Source organism: Lepisosteus platostomus, chromosome 4, assembly GCF_059453375.1.
Source record: "Lepisosteus platostomus isolate fLepPlt1 chromosome 4, fLepPlt1.hap1, whole genome shotgun sequence".
NCBI classification, from domain to species: Eukaryota; Metazoa; Chordata; class Actinopteri; order Semionotiformes; family Lepisosteidae; genus Lepisosteus; species Lepisosteus platostomus.
The window spans coordinates 26,697,180-26,716,880 of NC_142614.1; the positions used below are offsets into that span (position 1 = coordinate 26,697,180).

General features: G+C 40.0%; 1 long non-coding RNA gene across 5 annotated transcripts in view; it reads left to right on the forward strand.

Annotated features, from left to right (window-relative positions):
* Window positions 1-19,701, forward strand: part of LOC148673045 (uncharacterized) — a 44,813-nt gene that overhangs the window by 9,258 nt on the left and 15,854 nt on the right. The window contains exons 2-9 of one of the 5 annotated variants that reach the window (XR_015935919.1): window positions 2,242-2,304; window positions 2,858-2,912; window positions 6,337-6,480; window positions 13,461-13,597; window positions 15,510-15,675; window positions 15,979-16,216; window positions 17,819-17,962; window positions 19,249-19,402. This is a non-coding gene — a long non-coding RNA (uncharacterized LOC148673045). Of the gene's footprint in view, window positions 1-2,241; window positions 2,305-2,857; window positions 2,913-4,639; window positions 5,185-6,336; window positions 6,481-13,460; window positions 13,598-15,509; window positions 15,676-15,978; window positions 16,217-17,818; window positions 17,963-19,248; window positions 19,403-19,701 lie in introns of those variants that run through there. The other 4 variants (XR_015935920.1, XR_015935918.1, XR_015935921.1 and 1 more) reach the window with 4 other exon arrangements.

Consider the following 19,701-nt stretch of genomic DNA (forward strand, 5'->3'; position numbering starts at 1 on the left):
ATGGAACATCGTTGGAAGGGAGCGTATACTTTTGTTAGGCCCAGTAAATCAGACAGAAAATAAATTACAAATCAATTTCTGTGATGATTGCTGGAGCTGTGGCCTGGAATACCATTTCAGCTTTGTAATGCAGCCATTTTCCTTTTGTGTTGAATCTGAACATCAAAAAGACTTTGGTTCATAACTACAAACTCTCATGGGAGTATGGTTTTTATTGTTTGTTGCTGTTTTAAAAAAATGATGGATATGCTTAATAATATAGAGAGAAAAAATATATGAGGGTTCATGTAGCTTTAATTTTCTCTTTGTACAGTATGTAGCTTTGAATAGTTATGTCCCCCACAGAAAAAGTCTCTGTTAGTCATTCCATTAGGTCTTTCTTCATTGTGAGATTTATGCAAGAAAGCAAACACAGCAGCTGTGAACACAGCATGTTGTAACATGGATCCCAGTTGCTTATATAATTATTATACTAGGTAGGTATAATAATTTTCAGTAAATGTGCAAGGTGTACCCTGCCTTGCACCCGTTGCTTGCCAGGTTAGCATCCCATGACCTCCAGAATTAGATGAAGTGGTGAGAAAATGATGGATGGAAATGCTTCACAGTTCCAGGGTCCTGAGTTTGATTCTGGCACCTGCTGAGTTGGTTTCATTGGCTGTTCTAAAGTCTCCCTTTCTCTCCTACCTTGTGGTGATCTGGCATCCCAAGAAAATAGATAGTCCAGAAACAGAGAGCAGCTGTGTTTTTTTCAGTCATGCCCTGTGCCCTGTGCTCTCAAGGTAGGCTCTTGCTTGGTACCTCCCTCAATTTGCTAAGTAGCTTCTGTTAAGATGGATGAAATGTGTATCCCTGAAGCATCCAGCACTAAACAGTCAGTTTTCCTCTAAAGCAATGTCACATCAGAAAGTGATTGAACCTGTACAGGTAATGCATAGCTTTCTGTTATCTACGCTGAGAAGATAGTGTGGGGATCAATGTATACATTTACTAATAACATTAAAAAGTTTACAAATAAGAGAGCGCCTATCGTCTATCTGGTTAATTTGTTAATTAGTAGTTAATTTGTTAATTAGTAGTTAATTGAGTCAAGGTTTGTAATAGGCCATTTTTTTAAAGAAGCTGGGGTATCAGCTTCAACAACATGACTGGATATCTGGTTCCATACTTCCACAGCCCTTCAGGGTAAAGAAGTGCTTCTTGTTCTCAATTTTACACATATTTCTATATAGGTTTCATTGGTCCCATCGGATTGGTGTTTCAGAATCTGAAGAAATCTGCTGGGGTGACTTTGTTAATGTCTTTGAGGATTTTGGATACTTGAACCGGGTCCCTTTTTAATCTTCTCTGTTTAAAACTAAAAATGTTTACTTTCTTCATCCTGTTAGCCCTTCCCTTAAGCCCTGGCTTGTATCTGGTTGCTCTTCTCTGGACTTATTCCAGAACAGCAATATCCTTCCTCTTCATAGGCAATGAAAATTAGAATTTCTGTTAATTTAATTTTTCAACAGGTTCAAAGACAATTAATATATACTGTATAATATTATATACTGTATGTATAAATGTATACTTTAAATTTGTTAAAGCAAGAAAAAAGTACTCAGTAATATTCACTGCAGGTGGTTCACTTATTTTCTCAGTAAGCTCAGTTTCAAGGTGAAAGTGAGGTTCTTCCTGCACTTTTGAGAAAGTGGTCTTCTACATTTTCCCAACTTCAGTGTAAAGCACTTCAATGCACCAATTGTCAGACCAATTACGCTTATCTGTATGTACTGCAGGGCTATGTTCACTCAGATTGTCTGGTACCAAAACCTTTCCTTATGTTGTCTAAGAATGTTTTTTTTGCTGCCCTTTCTTGGAGGTAAGGCAGTTAAGGGGAAGCTGGGCAGCCATACATCACAGACCTGTCTGTGTAGTTAAGAGACCCCACCTCCTTTTAAAAACCTTTCTTTATCTGCTTTAACTTAGAATACAAACTGTAAGCTTATCACTTATAACTGAAACAGAATCACAAATTAATTAACAGGGAAAGGGACCATCTTTTCTGTAGCAGATGCACTACTGTTTTATTGAACAGACACAAGCCACAGTCGCAAATAAATTCACCGAACAACATTTGACATCAACAGGTTTAATCAACAGGGAGTCTGTGAAAGTCACAGGCTTATAGCATGTGTGGCTTCTGAAGCCCTGAAAACTGTACATCTGCGACACCTTTGGTTGTCTTGCTGTCTTTCCCAGACCTATTCTCTGGGCTTTCGGTGGCGCAGAATATCTCAGCTCACAGATGCTGAATCCCCTCAGGTGAGTGAGGTTTCCATGGCATTTCTCTGCTTGCAAGAGAGCAGCAGGAGGACGTATTGTCCTGCTGAGATGTGCTCGTGTCAGGATGAGCTCACAGGAAGGGCAACGACTGAGGCCCCAGGACTTGCTTGATGCAGCTCTTAGTTTTGCAGTAGGGTTGTAAGCGCTTGAGGATCATGTACTTGCAATAATCATAACGTGGACGATTGCAATAATCCTTCTATCCATTTTCTAACCCTGTTATTGAATGCAAGGTCATGAGGAAGCTGGAGTTCACTATGTTAGTGAAGAGCCCAGGCTGTGCGGGCTAATTGAAAGGTAGAGGACAGAATGAGCTTGACTGGGTTCGTGAGATATGATAAGGAATAATCAAAAGATTTGTTAGAATGAGTAGCCTTTTGTAAAACGAACAGCTTTGTGATGCAAAAAAAAAAGGTGTACATAAGCAGCTGCATCTGCTTTTGATTTCTGAGAATTGATGGTGTGGTCTCCTGTACAATCTCCCTTTCTGCATTTTAAATAAAGCTGGCTCTATTGAACTCCCTCTCTCAAGGTTTCTGATTCCTGACATGAAGTCTGACACCTGCAAGCAACAGGCACAAGACAAGGTACCGTACACCCTGCATCACAGGGCACACTCCAGTCAATCACAGGGCACACTCACACCAGAAACCAATTAAACTACCAGCATGACTTTGGAGTGTGGGAGGAAACTGGAGCACCCAGAGGAAACCCATGGCAAGCAATAAAAGCCACAGGCAGATAGCACACCAGGAATTGAACCTAGGGCTCTAGTGCTATCAGGCAGCAATGCTAACCAGTACCACCTTGCCATCCCATTAGCAATTATGATATTTTTAAAATTAGAATGAATGGCTCTCATATGAAATTATCTAAATACATTAGGAAATCTACATATCTTTCTTTTCTTTTCGGCTTTTTAACTGCTCGCATGCTTTTGTATGTAACAGTTTTTCTAAATGTATGATATTACATAGAGATATTATTGTCACGCCCTCTGCAGCCAGAGGGCGCTCCTTCTCTGTCCTGTCCCTAGTTTCCGGTCTGCTGTCCTTCCTGTCCCTCTCTTTCCCTTGGGCTATATATTTCCGGGTCTTGCACTCTGTCCTGGCTCAGCATTGACGTTCGGATGTCCTGAGACCCGCCTAGCACCAGGGCGCCCCACGTCCGCTCCCTGAGGGCATAGGTTTCTATACGGCATTCCTGAACTCTTTACACTAATGAGCCCGGGCCTTTTTCCCGTCTAGCCGCTAAGCATATGGGTCTTTTTCCGCTCTCCTGCTCCCCACGGTTAGTCCCTTTGGACGTCCGTGACAATTATGTTCTGCACCATGCCAGTACCTTTCAACACGAGTGTAAAAAAATGTTAATGAGCGCATACACAAACATTTTTGATTTTCCTTTGTTCTTAGTCAGTATTAAACACAATTTATGTGTTTAATACTGATGTGTAAGCTTAAGCTGATGTGTGGTGAGCGTTCTGGCGCACTATGGTTGCCGTCGCATCATCCAGGTGGATGCTGCACATTGGTGGTGGTGGAGGGGAGTCCCCATTACCTGTAAAGCGCTTTGAGTGGAGTGTCCAGAAAAGCGCTATATAAGTGTAAGCAATTATTATTATTATTATTATTATTATTATTATTATTATTATTATTATTATTATTAATTTCCATTAGTTCATCTGAGAAAGTGAGCTTCTTAATTTCTCAAGGACAGCTGCGCTTTGATATACAGTTAAAGGAAATATCCTTGTAGCTGTAGTTATTTAAGTGTTCAGCTGCATATGTCTCAGGATGTAGGCCATTTAGGCAGTAACAGGCTGTGATTGGGTTATGTTGATGGCCAGGATGGTGTCAATCTTGCCTCTCACTATCACGGATGTTGGAAAGGATGAACCATGGAATGAAAGGAGACCGAAAATAGACCCTATGCGTAGCGGCGAGACAGGGTTTAGCCCGGGCTCAGCTGTTCAGGAAATACCGTATAGAAACCTATGCCCTCAGGACAAGAGTGACCTGGTGCTAAGCGGGTTTCAGGACATCTGAACCTCAATGCTGAGCGAGGAGCAGACCAGAAGCAGAAAGTAAATAGGCTACACAACAAGACACACCAGAAAGACATGAATAAACACAGGGAACTAGGAACAGGGGAGAAGTTGAGCGCCCTCTAGGTGTACTGGGTGTGACACTCACTCAAGGTTTGCAACTTCAGTCATTCTTGTGAATATTGTCTATCAGGGAGCAGTCAGTAACAACAGTCACACACAAGTCGTTCAGAAAGCTATTAGATACTGTTGCTTGGAGGTGAGGAGTCACTGAACCAGTTTTAACCAGACCTAGGGAGGAAAAGGGAGAGCCAGAGGATGAACAAAGAAGTGATAAGGGCCCAATACACCTTTGTCGGCACTTTCACACCCTTCAAACAACACAAGCTTCCTCTTGGTAAGATACTGGGCAAACCCGTTTCTGAGATACTGGGAAAACCCCCTCAGGGGGATTGACTAAGGAGAGGAAAAAAAATATCTGAGCCAGAACAGAGTGCACTCCTGAGTCCCACACAACTCTGGGGACAACACAGGCAGCACAAGGGAGGCTGCAGAGTGCTAGACCATGGAAGCCAGGACCTTTTGGTTCAGGAACTGACGACTACGGAAGACATTGACATTGGAATGGAGATACTCTACACAGACTTTTAATACCTGAAGGCAAGGAGCAAGAACCCGGTCTGGCTAGCCAATACAAACTGAGAGGAATGGAATACAGCCTACAGGAGGATTTCTAATGTAAACTGAACGGAGACTGGGAAAATGGGACTGGGTGGTACCCCTCTCCTTCAAGTGGGCCATCAAAGGCTTTCCAGGTACTAAGAAGAAATGTTCGAGTGGCCTCTCTTCAGTACTTTACAGAAAAGACTGCTGCGAACCTTTGGTTGCTGCGAATGCTGTTCTCGTTGTGTCTTTGAGTGAAAATGAATGTGAATGTAGTTAGAAAATAAAAAGGGCACTTATACGATACAAATGCTTATCGCTGGTCTGTGTGTGCATTGGTGATACTGGGAGATAAACAGAACCTGTGGTAATGTAGAGGGGCCCTAGCACCCTGTTTGTATTGCTAGGTGGCGTAGTCGTAAACGAGGCAGGAACGTGCCTCGCCCAAAGGGTTCACCTTACTGTGACACAAAACTAGACTATTATCACTTTAAAAGGAAAAGAGATTAATTTGGAAATCAAGTTGTAGTTTGTTTATTTTTTTTATACAAACTTACATCCAACAGCATTTAGTAGGATTGTTCAAACTTGAACCTCATTAGTATGTGAATTTGGTGTGAAATTGTGTTGTAACATAAGAAGGTCTGTTTGCATTTGGTTTCATACTTGTTTCAGAGCTTTTCAAAGACATTTTAATTAAATTTGGTATGTGAAACTTGGAGCAAGGACTGCTCCACATTGCACTGCTGTGCATTGGTACATCTGGTATCCTTCCAAGAAAATGTGTGTGGCTGTGGCAGTAAAAACAAACAGAAATCAAATTAAATGAGATTTTATCTGTGCTGTCCCTTTAAATATGCTTTCAAAATGTACTGGAACATGTCGTTATGATCACAAGGAAACTTCAGTTCATTTAGTTCACAGCTGGACTTTTGTTGCAGTGTTTTGCTTTAGATAACTCTTATGAGAAATAACAGGAAGTATGAATGTGGATAATTTCAATAATGTGATGTCATCCACATTGTGGTGCTCTCTAATTGTGTAGGCACGTTTCTCTACAGAAAATAATGTGAAGAATAAGCTGCTGGCAGTGAAACATGCAGATGTATGCTCTCCCACTTGAGGCTGTGTGTTCGAGTTCTGAAAAACAGACCAGGGGGTCTGTAAGACCTGCTCTTATGAGTGAGCCGACAGTGACAGACCTGTGCACAGCAAAGCTGGCTACAGTATGTCCTTTGTCTCAAGAAGGTAAAGAGTTCAGAGGACCATGAGTGAGTGATTCCACTTTTGTCTGTCACCCACAGCTAGTACAGATAGCCAGGAATGACAGCAGGATGGAGCTCAGCATTTAGCCTGAAGTTCTTGGTTATTCTGCACATGCACACAGAGCTGCCTGCATGTTTCCTGATGCACTGCAATTCGGGGCCCTGTCTGTCAGTGTGATGAAGGTAAGAAGTCTGTGTTCACTAATTAACAATGAAAGCAGATTGGCCGTTGCAGCAGTAACAAGCAATAATGCTAATTTGTGTCTTGCTCCCAAAAATATGCTGAGAGCAATAAAAAAAACAACACCTTTGAATGGACTTGCTGTTGCAAGAGAATATTGCTCTTGTATGTAATGATTTGTGGTAATAAATCTGTGGCAACTCGTTTTTCTTCCAGTTGAGACACCTATTGAGTATTTAACTCTTGGGTACAGTTTTTGTGTTTATGTGTTTTAATGTGCTTATTTAAATATTTGTATATTGTAATTTTTTTATATTTTATATTTATACTATATTTATAGAAATTATTTTAGATTTATTATGTTAAAAATGTAATTATTGTCAAGAAGGTGTTTTAAAATGATATGGTAACGTCAGTCAAGTGTTCAGAGTTGTTTTCTGAAGTATTTATAGAACTGTTGCATAGTTTTTTTTCTGTAGTACAGTTGTGGAACTAAATTCCAAACTACACTTGGAATTTGATGGCTACTGATAATGTATACCTTCTTTGTTTTTGGACCAGGAGAAAACTTTGTTTAACATTGAACTTCTTGAAACTTGATTCTTTGCTAGTGTAAAAAAGGTTAAGGCTGTATACTGTAGGTGGTTAAAACATATTTTATCTTAATTCAATGGATGTGTTATTTCATGCAAAACTCAAACTGAACTAAACTAAGCTGAAGAAGGTTGTGAAATGAAATGAGATATAACAATAAAGTTATTGCAATTAGGCCAATGTGAGAGTTATATAGTTTTGTTTTACAACACCGAGAATCTTGACTTCATGCAAGTGAATTTACGTAGTAGAACCTGTTCAGAGAAAACAGCTTTTCAAAGAGATGAGAAGAATATATCATTTGTTTATATTTGTATGCATGATAGGATGTGCAAAATTTAGATTTGCATTTAAGGAAATCCGAATCTCTCCAGAAAAGAAACAATGGATTATTGAAACGTTACACGTAAATAACTGAACACATTTCAGTGTAGCCTTCTTAGAGCGAGCACTGCAGGATTTTCTGAAGCAAAAAGACTTTGCATGCCATATTAAAATGTTTCGGATACAGATCTGTGTGTGTGTGGGAGGCGGGGTGACTCTGACGAGGAACAGCTCACTTTTACAAGGCTTCTTTCGGATTGTGAACTAATTAATTTAATTCAGCTAAACTAGATGATGGAATCAGGCAGGTAGGTCCTTCTTTTGTAATAGCAGGAGGTTTTGAAGTGCTGACATCTACACACTGCACTTTGTGCCTCGTTATTTTAAAAATAGCCATGCGAACACCTGATAATTAAAATTCCTTAGTTACTTATATTAGTTATAAAACAGAGATAACATCACTTTATTAGCCATATACAATTTCTTGCATTAGGAATTTGTTTTTTCACGTACCCCAGCTTGCTCTCAATGGGACACGCAGGCACACAGATGGGGAGAGAGAACCTTGGGGTCAGAGCACAGGGTCAGCCTTTTATATGGTGCCCCTGGGGCAGCTTATAATGGGTCACACAACCATATACCATATATTCACACAATATATGGTTCTTGTGTGAAGTGTTGTTTGGCAACCGAACAGGCACGGAAGTCTGGTGGTACTGTGTGGTTCAGGTTTTGATAGCTGTAAGGCTTGTGATTTTTGTCAAGTTTTGCTATGACATGATGAACATAATGTTTTTAAATGTAAAAACGTTTTAAAAATTCTATGACCTTTACTCTGTTATGGCAGCTGCCTTGGCCATGCCCTCGTAATCAGCGAATAATTATACATTCCAGAAATTGGGGTGTAGCGGTGGCTCTGTGGCTAAGGATCTGTGCCTGTGCCTGGAAGGTTGCCGGTTCAAATCCCGCAGCCGGCAGAGGAATCCTACTCTGTTGGGCTCCTGAGCAAGGCCCTTAACCCCAACTGCTCCAGGGGTGCTGTACAATGGCAGACCCTGTGCTCTGACCCCAGGCTCTCTCCCTATCTGTGTGTCTCATGGAGAGCAAGCTGGGGTATGCGAAAAGATAATTCTTAATGCAAGAAATTGTAAAGGGTTAATAAAGTAATGTTAAAAAAAATATTATATTCATACAGGTGATTCTCTAGTTTAATTCTAATTATTGCTTCCATAACTGTAACGAAGCGTAGTTCTGGACCGTATGCAGACGGTATAATCCGGAAGTAAGTGGAAAAGGACAACGGGGAGGAGACGACGCGGATCAGGAAGGGTTGATGTCATGATCGCTAACCCCTCCTCTTAAGGGCGCTCCAGCCCTTCTTGTTCCCTCTCATTGCCTGCACCTGTTCCCTATTCTCGCTCCCCCTTAAAAGCCAGACGCGGACCTCACTCCTCGTTCCTCATTGATTTCCGCATCGTTAGAGCCCGGGGTCCTGCTGCATCTGGCTCCGTTATGGTTTTAACTTTCTGTTCCTGATCCCCTGCCCCGCCGGTCCTGACCCGGCTCATGGTTTTAACCCCTGGATGGATCTCCTGGCTTTGGACTCTTCTCTCCCGTTTGGATTCCCCGTTTGGACTTTGGACACCCCCCTGTCTCCTGACCCTTTCCTGCATGACTTTCTCCCTCGTGTATCTTCACTATTCTGGATCGCGTCATCCGCATAGGGCCCGGAAGGAACTGCTACGTTCCTACGACTGCTACTGCAACTGCTACGACAGTTGACAGACAGGGGGGACGTGACGATGGTGAACTGGTGCTCGGGGGGCGTAGCCAGGGCAAACAAGTCCAAGGAGTCCAGGGGGAAAATCCGGGACGAAGTCCAAAAGGGGTGATCCGGCCAAGTCGTGACAAAACAGAGTTAAAAACAAGTAACGGGATCCGGTACAGGGACAGGGATTAAAAATGGGGATGATGAGGCCAGGCGCTCTGAGCACTTGACTCAGCAGGGTCAGGATGTTGATAGGAGTCCAATGCCCTTAAGCCACGGACATAGGGCGACTTGATGGTAGGCAGGCCTCTGAGCGTCCGTCTTCCAATGCAGAGCCGAGAGTAGCAAGAGTGCCAGGCTTAAATGAGGAGGGGCAGGATTGGAGGCAGGTGCATGAATTCATAAAAAATGTGAAAGAGCCGGAGCACCCTTAAGAGGAGGGATTACGATCGTGACAATAACCTTACATGTCACAGATGTCATCATATCTTTTAGACTCTTATTACTTCAGTCAGTTTTGTTACACTTCTTGTAGACAGCCATAACCTTACATTGGCGATTTTCAAGTCCATTAGTATTGCTCAAGTCTTCCCTCTGAGATTCCCTCAGTGCAATTGGTACGATATCAGGCCCTGGTGGTTTATTAATCTTGAGAAAAATTTAAACCTAAGTAGGATGTTTCATAAAACATGGATTCCCTCTTTTTCTTATATGGTATTATTGCCTCAGTTGCCAGACAGAGTAGGTAGGACACTGATACTCACAGATATGCAAATATCTGTACATGACAGTAGTGCACATTTTGTGTAATTATAAATACACATTGGTCTTTTTCAGTTTGCCACGTAGTTATTAGATTGTTACCACGCTGCACTGGAGAAACAAAGATAACAAATACTGTTCCCTGATGACAGGGGGTGTGTGATAGTTAACTTTTTATTTTTGTTAAAAGTATTTATATAATTTTGCATAGCAGTTCTTGTATAGATCTGAATAGAAAGAAACTTGTTATTTTGTCATTTCAATCCAAGTTTTTTGTAACTATTGAATAAAGAACGTGTCCTGAGGCATGTTGTTGACTTCTTCCTTAGTTAACACTTGGGAAAAATAATCATTTAGTACATCAGCCACTTCCCTTGCATAGTTTAGAACTTACCCACTCTTTCCCACTAACCCAGCCAAATTATACTTGATGTAGCACTTAAAGCACTTTCTATGTATTATTTTAGTTTCCATTGCAATATTCCTTTCCATCTCTCACATGATTTGTTGAACCATTTGGGATGCTTTTTTTAACTCTTGCTTTACTGTTGGGATAAATCTGTTTTGTGTTTCAAGAGAAATCTCTTTAAATTGTCAAACTCTAACCTATTCCATTCTACTCTGTCTCATTCCTGCTAGTCTGCTTTCCTAAAATTGGAAACTTTTGTTTTGGACACTTTCAAAGCATGAATAAAAGCAAACCATATTATAATCAGTTACCTAATGGTTCTGTCACCTCTGTTTACCTCTTTGTTGCCATGATTGTTTGAAAAGATTAGATCAATACAGGCTAAAACATGAGAGTGAGGCCCTAGAGACTCCAGTGTTGAGAATGAGAGGAGTCTGAGAGTGAAAGATATGTGTAATGAATCTGAGATCCAGCCTGGTGGCATCGAGAGGTGATGTCAGCGACTGGAGGTGGACCTGGAAGTCTAAGAGGTGGTTGGTTGGGTCCTCTTGGTTCAGGGAAGGTTTCAGAGAATAGCAGCCTTGGTCATTGCCGTTTTGGCCCACCGGTAAGGTAAAGAAGGCAGTAGAGTGGCCAAACAGGTATGCCCAAGTTGAGGACCCTCCACTGCCACTCCCAGAAAGGGACTAGAAAGTGAGAGCAAGAGTTGTAGCTGAAGCTGAAGGGACTGAAAATATGAGGGACCTCAATCATGATGTCGAAGGAGAGTCAAATAGAACAGTGGCATGGGCAAGTTGGAGACTCTGAACCCGAGAGTCTCCGAGCCGAAGGCCCAGAGATCTTAATATATGTGCCCTGTACATCCTGGTTCACCTCTCTCAGAGGAGAGTGCGTGTAAAGTAGAAAAAGTGAAAAGGTTCCCCTTTTCGTGTCCACGCCTATGATGGATTCCCATGGCGTCACAACAAACATTTCCTCTTGTAGATGCTCATAGTGTACATATTGGGTAAGATAGCAGTTGATAATCATGTGTTCCGTTACAGTTTATGCTCCAGTTCTATAGTTTTCTCAGTCTAGCTGGGGAAAGTTGAAGTCTCCTGTGAAAACAACTTATCGAAAAGTCTTGGATACTCCAAGCATTTACATATAAATACATTATTACCTGATCTTTTGTTTTTTGGATTCTACCCCCCTTCTATTCTGCTTTAAATGTTTCTTATTCAATTTCTGGAATTTTTTCCGTATTCTTGTTTCAAAAACACAGTGGCCCGTATCATTTAAACGTTATGTAATCTGTTGCATCTGTACAGATTTCCAGTGGCCTAGAAAAATTAAAGCCTTCTTCTGTGCACAGTGTCCTCATCCATGTGTTGTGTTGATAGATGAAAATTGTTATTGAATTTAGTTATCATCCTTTGCCCAGGACTGGGAGGATTTCTGGGAAGAACACTGATTTGATCCTGTTCTTCAGTGTTATGTTGAGGTGTTCGAATTTGTTACAAATGGAATGGTGCCGTTTATACCCTTGTGATTTGTGCCGACATGGATAACAGCAACTGTTTTGTCTTTTACCTAAGACGAGACCTGTCAACAGTATGGACGATACCATGAGCCACCTCAGCTCCAGGATGATCACTGTCCCTGATTTCTATTTCAGTGGCATTGTTCTGGAGAATACAATCTCCAACAACCAGCACTCCTGTATCTGCATTTTTGGTAATACTGGCAGTAATTGTAGCTCCAGGAAGAAGCCTCAAGCTCCCATTTCCTAGTTGTCTGATTCCAGGTCCTAGGGTGGAACAAATGTGTTGGTATTTTTGCGTGGAATTTTTTAGGATAGGTTGTTGCATTTTATGTCTTTTCAGCAGGTAGGACCAGCTTCTCTCGGTCAGTTTCACTGTGCCACTTCTCTGATGATTCAGAGTACACATCCCTGAATGTCAGATCTCCAAGCCTTTTGAGTTCCTTTCTTTTTCAAGCAGGATCTAGATTTTGTGGTTGTCACTACGGATGTAACGTAGCTGTTTCCCCAGGATGTTCTACGTGTCGGCACAGGTTGCAGATCACAGACTTATAGACCTTTTTCAGAGGTTTTATATGTGTACGTGATGCAAAGAGTTTTTTTTCTGTGATGAGAAACACCTCAAGCCTTTCTTTCAGGCTGCTTACATGCAATGAACCTTCCTGCCTACCGTTAACATGTTTTTAGCTCCTCCTGCAACAGTTTGACCTGCAGACTAGTCACTAAATGTCATCTAGCTGTCTGGCTTGTCAACACACACATTAAATCACCTATAATGTGAATTACAGTAAATGTTGTCCTTTGGAAACAAAAAGAAATAGAAAAATTCTTTATTAAAAAGTAAATTGTGTAAAACAAATGTCTTGGTAGCTCTCCCTCTAAATGTTGTGGGGGCTATTCAGTATTATTATAAATAATGCTACTGTATTTTAAAATATCCCTCTTAAAACAATATCTGATCAGCAATAGTACTAATGAGAATTTAAAATTCAATGACACCTCAACACAATTTCTATTTTGCAGTTTTTTTTGTAATGGAAAATCGGTAGTGTGGTGGCCATGCATTTTTTACCATACAAATAAGTGGTTTATTAAAGACAAAAATGAAATTTGCATAACTATTTTGCAGATGACATAGTTCGACAGTTCAATGAATTGCTCTTACAAAATGACCTTGACATGTAACGAAACTAAAGCCATTTTTTACGTTTTTTGCCTTTTGGCCTTGCCTCCTCTCATGAAAGTCCAAAGTGATAGCTAAATTAAAAATGCACATTTTCAGATTGATGTAAAAAAACAAATATAACCACTGTAACATTTGCAAATTTTGTATTGAACTATTTTCATATTTATTAATCGTGATTGCTTACTGTAATACTCAGAATTGTTATGTGCCATGTTTCTAACTGAAGTTTAGCTACAAAATTACCCAATTGTACAAAAATAACTGCAAGTCTGTCTGATTCATTGACACTTTGAAATGACCCCTGCTATATAGTTAAAACATCACTGTGTGTTGTAAACATGGTAAAAATAACACCTTAATGAACTCAACTTTTAACCGGGTGATTTTAACTCAATCCTTTTTGCTGTGTGGAATCAGGAAATTGGGGAAAATGGAGGACATCGCTGGTGGTAACACGGCAGAGCTCCAGAAATCATGCAATTCCACAAATACAGATGGTCATTCTACACTAAAGAAATTTACAATTCCAAGGAAGAAGAGGAACCTGGAAAAAGGTACGTGGAATTTGAACTAAAAAATGACTGAACACAGGTGAAAATATCACAAGGAATGCAGCAAAGTCATTGAGGCACACTTTACAGGAACTGTAAAATAATTTTGCTTAGAATCCTTATGGCAATGGTAACTCATCAGACAGAGCTGTTGCTCAGAGGGACGTTTCCAAAGATGCCATATGATCCTCTGTACAACTGTACGTAATACGTCAGTGTAAGTAGGAGGATGTGCACAGGAAATGACGAAGTGGAAGGAGCTTCACCAGCAAATCAAAGCACGTTGGGAAATGCAGCACAGACAAGTTGTAAGGCTCAGGTCCGCTCAGCTCTAACAAAGAGTACCATCATGGCTCAAGTACATTGTCTTAATTGCAGCTAAAGATGTGAGAAATGGCAAAAGCCTCGTCTCTAACCCTGTGGACAAGAGGACGTTTGTGCACACCACATTTTTGAAACCCCAACCTTTATACAGTTTATGTCACATACACCCTTTGGTAATTATATGTGTTCATATAAACCATAAGGAAATATATATTCATTAGATAGACTAATAAATAATCATGAAGACCTGTGAGAGTTATTGGGGTGCAAGAGTCACTGAGATCCATCAGATGTTTACAGTATGAGCACAGGAGCCATTGAATTCGTGCAATGAAATGCTCATTTGGAAGTACACTCCTACATAAAGACATTAAAGGAATAATCAAAAACATAAACACAGAACAGTAGCAGCAACAGCAACAAGTTAAATAACATATAACTTTAAAAAAGTCAGACAAGCAGTGTGAGTCAGTGGTAGGGGTAGAGTTCAGTAATCAGACAGCTTGTGAGAAGAAACTGTCTCTGCATCTGAAGGTTGATGTCTTTATGCTCCTATAAGGGAAGGGGGGAGAAAAATGAGAAACCGGGATGATTGTTGTCCTTAGTGATACTTCCAGCCTTCCTGAGACAGCAAGTTGTCAAAATGTCCACAATAGAGGGGAGCTGCACTCCAATGATGGACTGGGCTGACCTGATCACCCAGGCCCTGTAACGCCTTCCTGTCAGATAATGAACTGCTGCCAAACCACACTGTAATACCACACGTGAGCACACTCTCAGTAGCGCACCTGTAAATTGTGGTAGGGACAGTTGAAGATAGAATAGAGTTTTTTCAACTGTCTGGGGAAGTAAAGGCGCTGTTGTGCCTTCTTTGTAGCTCCAGTTACATGCTGAGACCTCGTTAAATCATAAGTTATGAATGTGCCCAGGAATTTGAAGCTGCTAACCATCTCTACAGGCACCCCATTGATCATTGATGTGAATAGGGGTGTGGTCCCCACCCTGCTTTCTAAAATTGATGACCAGCTCTTTGGTTTTGCTTACGCTGAGGGAGAGATTATTGTCATGGCTCCACTCCACCAGGTTCCTTACCTCATCTCTATAAGCCGTCTCATCATAAACGGTGATTCGGCCAATTATGGTGGTGTCATCAGCATATTTGTAGGTGGAGTTGGAGCTGTGTCTGGCCACACAATCGTGGGTAAACACGGAAAACAGCAGGTGGCTAAGCACACAGCCCTGAGGGCCACCCATATTGATGGTTAGAGTGGAAGAAAGCTTTCCATCGACCCTCAGTCTGTGGTCTGCCAGTCCGGAAATCAATAATCCAGCTGCATAGAGAGGTGCTGATGCCCAGGCCATTAAGCTTCCTGACTAGTCTGGATGGAACTATAGTGTTAAATGCAGAGCTGTAATCAATGAATACCATTTTAATGTATGCATCTTACAAATATATAAATATCCTTACAAATACATAAACATCACTATGTAATGGGAAGAAAATGTGTACAAATGTACTGTATATCAAGATGTGTTTATAAATCCATTTCAGTAGAGATAGTGCAACAGTGCATTTTCTGCTCCTTTTCAGCTCTTCTGGAAGAATGTCCTAAAGAAAGCAGGGAGTACAGCTACATTCATTCAACACTAAACGACTCCAGACTCGATATAACCTATGAAATATTTCCACCATGGGAGTGTCAAGATGTAAAACTGGTCCACAATGAAGATCTTGCAAGGGAGTTTTCTGAAAAGAGGTAATTTCAAAATGTAAATGTTCAATGTGGTTCTAATTGTAGTGAAGCAGTCCACATTCCTGTCTGGAGGAGATGCTGTTGAAGATTCAGTTCAATTAGGGAAATTTGTTTCGCCACAGACTCCCAGCATAACAGCACAAAGGCAGACAAAATGTTAGCAACAAAGAAGTCACTCGAAAACAGTGTTACAGTAAGATAAGGATTTAGTCATGGATTGGCAAACCGGTGATATTGGCAGTTTAACATCTGGATACAATGAACCCGCCATGAATCTCCTAAATTTGTGACATGTGTTACTTTAAGGTTTGAGATGCGCTCAAAGGGGAGACATGGGAGAGAAATGGAAGAAAGGTTCTGCTTTTTGGTCACCTCCATCAAAGGTGCTGCACAACTGTATGAAAACGGTGTGAAAACATGCAAAACTGGTCCTTATACCCTGGGAAACCCCTTGTATGGAGTCTACTTATTTAGACACGTGGACGTGGCTTTGAAAAGAGCCATGAAAAAATCAGCAGCTCCAAAAACTATAGTCATTTTTAAGGTAAGGAAGCATTTCTCAGTTTTACATATTGTTATGTTATTAGGAAGATGGTGAGTCTGGGCTAGATATTGATTATGATATTTGTGCCCTTAAATAAGACGCGGCTTATGTCAAATTCAACTTGACGTAAAACCCACCCATGGGTCCCAAAGTAAAAGGTTCAAGTTATGGAAAATTAACATTTCCTTTCACGCAACTTGGAATCTCTGCTTGTCATTTCACACTTTCTCACTGCAGATTGAGAGCAATCAGTATTGTTGTCATGACAGGGAAGCAACCAAGTGATTTAATACTTTTTCTTATGCACTGTGTATTTTAGTTTGTGTTTAAATACTGAACAGTATAGTGTAAGATAATGAAATGTCCACTACAAATTCGATAAAAAGGTTTTTTTCTCTATAATGTTTCATTTATTTTCTGTTGTGAAAATTCGTCAAGTATATACTATGTTTGGTGTTCAAGTATCGTAATTATAGTTTTTTTTCCAAATGTGTTTTCATTCATTGTTATTACATTTTTCTCCTCCTCTATACGGGGGGAGGTTTTCTTTCTTTTTCTGTCTCTCTGCCCCATGGACTGCTAGCTGCTGCTACATTCTCTCTCTTGCTCTCTACCTCCCTCCATAATTAGCACACACACCTGACAACCAATAAAGGACAATAAACCCTGGTGAGCCTGCAGTTCTGCTGTCCTATCCCTCCTTCTTCACTGGCAGACTCACCAAGGGCAAATAAGGCAGGTTCGCTGTAGAATCATGAATAGTAATTCTTTATATGTGTTTACACAATACTATAGCTAAGAAAGGGTTACATAAACACCTACTGGAATTCGATCCGTACATGCTTGTATCCCTATAAGACACTAATTGTTTTAAATTAAGGGTGGTGATGGCTTATCTGGGAAACATTGATTATTATTTCATGATCATAATTATTGATAATGATATATCCCACAGTGACAGAAATTGTCATATATAAGGGATCCCTTGGTTGTGATAAATTATGAGCTGATTTATATATAGAGATTAAAATCTTCATACCAATTTTAAAATTTAACCTAAAACACCACCTATAGCAAAGAATGGAAATCTTTGTGCATCACCAGTATTCAAAATAATGCATGTATTTTTATTAAGGATTAGTGGGCATGCTGAGACAGCAGTGATGTTGTTAGTGGAGTGCTGCAGGTATCTGCATTAGAATCATTCCTTTTCCTAGTTCAGATCAGTAATCTAGATTCTAGTACACCTAGCAAATTAGTAAAGCATGCAAGTGTCGTTAACTAACAAGATCAGCAAACACTGCAAAAGCTACAAAGGAAATTAGTTATTCCAAATTCAGGACATAAACACCTAAATGCCTGGAAGATAATATTTTATAGATACAAGTTAGATAGGAAAAAAAAAACAGATAGCAAAAACATAAACTACAAATATACAATTGGAATCACCAAGTTTGAAAAGCCAACTTTATTGAAAAGACTGACGGTCTTGCAGAATTATTCACCCCTTTCCAATGATGTCATTTTTTGTTGAATTCCAAATTATGTATACACAGTTATTAAATATTGATGTATTAAAAAATGTTCACGGATTTCTTGAAGGCATTATTTGGCAAGGTGAAAAGGGTAAAATCTTGCGTGGGGAAGATGGTGGACCAAGATCCTACGATACACTTTGACTGTTTTATGTCCAAAGACCCGATCAGCCACAAAGACACTCTTTCACAGCAGGCTCTGGGCTCATTTGTAAGTACAAAAATAAATAATTTCAGTTTTGTCCTGTGATTGCTTTTGATACTTCATGAGACGGTAATTTAGACCAATAATGCTTGTTACATCCAGTTCCCAAAAGTAAGAATCTGACTGGGACAGTTAGTGCTTCAGTATGTCTGATTTCAAACACATAATGAACGAGCATATTAAATCACTGTGGACATCTCCCCTCGAAACAGTTCCAGATTAATTTTATGGCATTTGAACTCATCTGGAATGTTATGTCAACAAATATAATGCCTTGCACTGTTATAACACTTTGCTTCCCTAAAGTGTGTTACATATAGGAATCCCAGTCAGGCAAAACGTATATCTTTAAAACTCATTCATAAAGTAAGATGAATTGTTTTATTGAGCTTGAGAAGTGATGATCACTGGGGTTGTTTTAAAGTTAAAAAGAAATAATGCAGCTTGAATTTAAACTCAAGGTTTTTACACACATCATCAACTTAAGTTGTTTCTTTTAAAATGTACTTTTATTATTAATGATTGATTTGTTCAAATACCAGGAGTAGCATTGGAAGCATTATTTAGCTGCCATTGTTTCAAATTCCAAAATTCTGTTTCAGAATGTTTAGCTATAAAATGTGGATGTCCATTCCTAAAATCCTCAGTAAAAATGTTTCTTCATATGTAGTGAATATGCATTAAACGATGGCACATATGGTTGTATTATACTGTTTGTCTGTATCCTTTTTGTTTCTGATTTTTAGCAAAAAGCATAAAAAGTTCTATTATTGTTCTCTTCACAAGTAAATGTCATCGGCCTCTATCCCCTTCTTTTCAGCATTCGCTTTAGGTTTTAGAAATTCTTACTTTTCTCCAAATACAAGCACCACTTGCTGAGACCCTGTATAAACCCTCTGATTTATAATCATTACTGCAAGACCAGCAACATTCAAAGAGTGATTCATTTAGCTTTGCGAATTAGTTTCTCAGGCTTGTCACCATCCAATGTAGCTAGCATACTGTAAATAGAGAGAGCAATTCTGTACAGTATAGCACAGGTTCAAGTGCACTGATGCTCAAGTCTTCAATTTAGGTCCTGTGCATATCCATCCTAATAAAGCTTTCTCCTTAGACACGTTGAAAAGCCTGTTAGGAGCCTTGAAAGGTCTAATCATAATGGTCCTATTGGATAGGACTCTTCTGGCTCAAGATTTTTTGGAAAGCAACCAGCAACCGATGTCTCTATAATAAAATCCTTTTTTTTTAATCAAGATGTTAGTAGAGCACTTGATATTTCTCTTTATTCTCAGGTCTTTCTTTTTGACTTCAATGAGAAACAAGAGTTTTGTAGCAGGCCACGGCAATGCTTGCCTTGTGCAGTGGTCTCAGTCATCCCCTGTGACTCTGTGCCAATTGTCACATGTACTCCCCTCTCAAAACTGTCAGCTTTAGGACTGCCACATGGTAAGTGTATAACCTCAACCAAATGCTATTTACACCAAACATTGCGTGTGCGTTTATTGTGAGATCCTTTAACATAGGCTCTCTTCCATTTGATTGAACGAGTTACCAGTTAAAGGGGAACTGCAGTCCCAATTTCTCAGACCGGTTATAAAATCTTAGTAACATAATAAATTAACTGACGTTATAAAAAAAAATGGCAAATTTCTAATTAAGCACAAAATCGTGAACTTTGTGAAAGTACCGTTATTCAATTTCCCACGAATTGTGATGTGTTGCAGCCCTTCCCGCTCACTAGTCTC